Below are 4,208 nucleotides of genomic sequence, written 5' to 3'. Positions count from 1 at the left end.
GTTTCTTGGTGTTTAGCAGAATTTGACTGATGAGGTCAGGGATTCGAATCGATTGAACCAGGGAGTCAGGGATTTTGTTTGGACTTGCGGTTGCATCTAGTGGATTGCTAGATTACCTACATACCCTGTAAAGGGATCAAACCATTGTAGTTAAGAGGATTTGTATTTCTAGTGTTTGGAGAATTTGACTGGAGTCAGTGATTCAATTTAGGACTGGCTGAATTTAACTGGTGGAGTCAGGGATTCGATTTGAAATTGTGGTTGCATCTAGTGGACTGCTAGATTGCCTACGTACCCATTGTGGGATCAAACCAACCGTAGTTCATAGGATTTGTATTTCTGGCTTTGTAGCAACTTTTGTGTTCGATGGATGTATATATTTCTTGAATCCGTCAAATGTATTTCTTTTGTAGACATCCAGATTGTAGAGTGTCTGTTGATTTGATCCGGGGCCTGACGTATCTAGCTTAACAGTGGGCCCAAGATTTGAAAATGGGATTTATGCTGCTTATGCCCTTGTCGACGAGTAAATTAGTCGGGCTCGAGCTTTAAAGTGATCTGGACACCCACATTAATCCTCGGGCTTTAATTTCCGCTTGGCCTGAGCAAGGAAGTGATACGTACACCCATGTGTTTTTGTTTCTCAGGCTTTAGCCTCGTAAACTCCAAGTGAAGAAGTGATCTGGGCACCCACGTATTTTACTCGGGCTTAAATCAAGCCCAGTTGTATTTCTTGCCTCCAGCTTTCAATATTGTCTAATAACATCAATTATCACTTGGAAAATTTGATGGTTAACGACTGGAATTAGAGACCAAAGTAGGAGATGGAGATCGACATCTTCAGTCCATATTGAAGAAGGGAACACGGAGTTAGAGCTTGGTACTCCTCCTTTCTTGAACTTTGTCACCTCTTATCGAGGGGGGGGGGGGGGGGTGTAACGCCCCAAACTGTACCTCACCACCTTGAGTACGTTACAGTGCTGCGAGTCTCTAAAACATAAACCGAAAATAAATTTTACATTCTAGAAATTTGCAAGGCAAATTTGTTCAAAATAAATTTTTCCCAAAAATACACAACGGAAGCTTTTAAATTCTTTTGAGTTGAAAACCTTTCTAAAACTTTAAATTCAAATGTTCATCCAATACTTAACGTTGCAAACAATCGAGGAATAAAGGATTAAGCACACAACAAAACAGTTTTCAACAAATTCCGGAAATACAGCTTGTAGAAACAAGGATAGGATTTGGAACTCGGAACCTGGTTTACACAGAGATACATTACTGAAATCCGCACACCCAACTCCATCCGCTCCAATCCCATTACCAATGCACAGTACCTGCATCCACACTATTGTAGGGGTGAGCTTTCGTCCTCGCTGCTCAATAGGGGCTTCACCCGACTAGGTTTGAAAACCGACACACAAAATAGAAATTTGGGTACCCAATATGAAAAAGTTAAACCATTTCTTTAAAGGACGACAAACTTCAAATATCTTTCGGACTCAAAATCCAAAGCACAAAACTCAAAGAAATGCATAATACCTGATGGCCAGTCCCACGAACCAACTACACGGCCTTACCTCAAATAAAATCATCACCAGGTAAGCGTAGTGAGAGTGTCCACTTACGCCATATCACCTAGAAAGAGTGCCACATCTCAGAGGATGTCAGACACCATTTCGTCCCTACGGCCCCTCCGGAGGTTTAGGGGATCGAAGCCCAAGGAATCGCTATGTTCCACTCACTCTCAAGCCATCAATAACCAAACCATGCAACTCAAATATGCATAAACATTTAATTCAAAAAGGAAAACAACTAACCGAATGAGTCCCGAGTCCCCTACCTAGATTCCGATGCTTTTCTTCACGTACTCTGAGAGTCACGAACCTTCCATTCCTCGGGTAACTGGAGTCCTAGATTCCGACATGATTCCATATTAACAACACTTTCTTAGGGAAATAATTGTATAAACCTCAACAAATTAAATTGTCCGACCATTCCCTAGTTTGACCAAAATTTACCAATAACTATCGATGAGCTTCCAATTTCCAATAAATATATGGAGTCTCTGTCCAAGCTTATAAATTAAGCTCAACCTTGTATTTGTATTTAATTGTGCTCACTGCACATATTTTAGATAGAACCAATCTCTACATTTAAAACCACTTAATCCCAAGGATTGAACAACGTGGTACTTCAATTCCTTTAAAGGCAACGTGACCTTTTAACATTTTTGTCACTACTTGCTTAATTAGGATATCAATTCCACCTTACAAATAGAACTAGTTTACAACTCTTGTCAATTGATCAAAACCACATCATTGCACTTTTACAGTAGCCTACTACTTTCACCAAAATATACCCATCAAATAGTCGGGTCCAACTATAATTATCCAAGGTGACCTCTCACTTACCTTGTAAAATCTTTAGATTAAACTCTTCCTTCTTGCTGGATTGTTGGACTAGAAACAACAGTATGCTTTCTCCTCCTGTTCTGGTTCAGTCAAACAAAAGCACTCAACAGTTAACACCGCGTACCATAACTCGTAAATAAACCCAAATTCAATTCAGTGCTAGAACCTTACCCTTAATTATCGGTTCCATCATTGATCATTCCTTCCTTCCAAAGTTCAATTATTGGCTTTGTTCTTACTTTCTCTTTCCTTAGCTTTGAATTTTCTGGAACCCAAATTTAACTGCAGTCTCCCTTCGGCACTGGCAACAAAATTGTCAACCAAAATCAGAACCCAATCTCTCTCAAAATCAAAAAGGAAATTCATACTGCCACCACAAGTGGTGGTACCATGGTGGCAGCCTATACCACCACTCACCAATTCAACCCACTCAAGGAATCGAGCTCCAACAGATGCCAATCCATGCTTCAGGAGGTCGGCGACGAACCCAGAAGCAAAGGACGACCAAGGAGGACAGCGGCTCCGCTGGTACCCGAACCACCAAAACATCAATTCGTCAAAACCCATCCAAAACTGAAAACTAAGTATACCAGTACGTATAGCTCATCGAGAGGATCGATTTCCATACCTCATGTAGCCCCGAAGATCGCCGGAAATTGCAGAAACTTTGCCGGAAAACTCGAAGCTTTCGGGCTTCCGTTCTCTCTCCTCGCTCCATGCATGGACGATTTGTGACCATAGGCAGAACTACGACCACAAGACGCGTCGAACATGACCGGTTCGCCGTCGTGTCGTTGCCGGACGCTGGAGTTCCCGGTTGGGTCACCGTCGCGGGTCTCGAGCTGCAGAAATGGGTCGATGCTTCTGTTCGTTTCTGGAACGATCTAGTGCGTCCATCAAGTCTCCTCTCTTATTTAAGGGGAAAACGATTTTGGATGGCTCAGATGAAGCGGTGAATGTTTCAACGGCTCAGATCGTGCCAAAACATTTCCTTTTTTATATAAAATGAATTTCCATAATTCCTAAACTTTGGAAATTCATAATAAATAGGTCAGTGTCCGAAAATTTCCCTGAAAATTCTCACGGACTCGTCACATCGCGTACTTCATTATAGAGTCTAAATTTTGAAGACTCCACCTTGTGAAAAATCTCAATAATTATTCCCGAAGATTTTTAACAATTACCGATATCGTCAAGTTTGGAATAACAATTACCGATATCGTCAAATTTATTCCAAACGATCTCACCTTATCTCGATAAATTTTTCCGGAGCTCACAGGGGGGGTCTTGATTAATTAGAATTCTTGACTGCGTATTGACAGAGGCTTCCTAATTTTTGTTGCTGCAGGTTCAGTTTTCATTGTGGCAATTTGTTGATCAACTGGTGTGCAGAGTTAGCGCTAGCCATCCTTTCAATTCTGGTGCGACAGACTCCTTCATAACCTTTTGTTCACAAACTAAAACAATTAAACTTGCTTTTGTCTTCTTGCTTAACACGTAGAGCACCAACTCAAGCAATTCTTGTTCTAATTAATCAATTAAGCTTGCCCCCCATTTTTGTCTTCTTACAGATCACATCATGACCTCAAAAGATCATTTAATTAAACTTGCCTATCATTTATTTGTCTTGTTTGCCACACACCACCGCTTCAAGCTCGTCACATTTTGGCTTTTTTTTATTAGACCACCGTTTCAAAAACAAAGCAAAGTTTAATTAATCCTTCCTTTTGCGTTTGAGCATCTGGACCATGTTCTTCCATCCATAAGAATTTGACAAATGCTTTTTATTGATTT

At 40.8% G+C, this 4,208-nt stretch overlaps 1 long non-coding RNA gene across 3 annotated transcripts; it reads right to left on the bottom strand.

Moving 5' to 3' along the window:
- Positions 1 to 936: 936 nt before the first annotated feature.
- Positions 937 to 3,958, bottom strand: LOC121049829. 3 transcript variants are annotated; one of them, XR_005801427.1, is made up of 5 exons: positions 3,043 to 3,958; positions 2,832 to 2,939; positions 2,586 to 2,715; positions 2,415 to 2,494; positions 937 to 1,905 (listed from the first exon to the last, which is right to left on the bottom strand). It is a non-coding gene; the product is annotated as an uncharacterized LOC121049829 (long non-coding RNA). The 3 variants fall into 3 exon arrangements; XR_005801426.1 differs by having other exon boundaries at positions 937 to 1,913; positions 2,415 to 2,489; positions 3,043 to 3,955; XR_005801425.1 differs by having other exon boundaries at positions 937 to 1,913; positions 3,043 to 3,954.
- Between the last annotated feature and the right edge of the window lie 250 nt (positions 3,959 to 4,208).

The sequence above is a fragment of the Rosa chinensis genome, chromosome 6, assembly GCF_002994745.2.
Source record: "Rosa chinensis cultivar Old Blush chromosome 6, RchiOBHm-V2, whole genome shotgun sequence".
Lineage (NCBI taxonomy): Eukaryota > Viridiplantae > Streptophyta > Magnoliopsida > Rosales > Rosaceae > Rosa > Rosa chinensis.
Note: the sequence above shows the minus strand (reverse complement) of the source record. Positions and strands in the feature narration are given on the sequence as shown.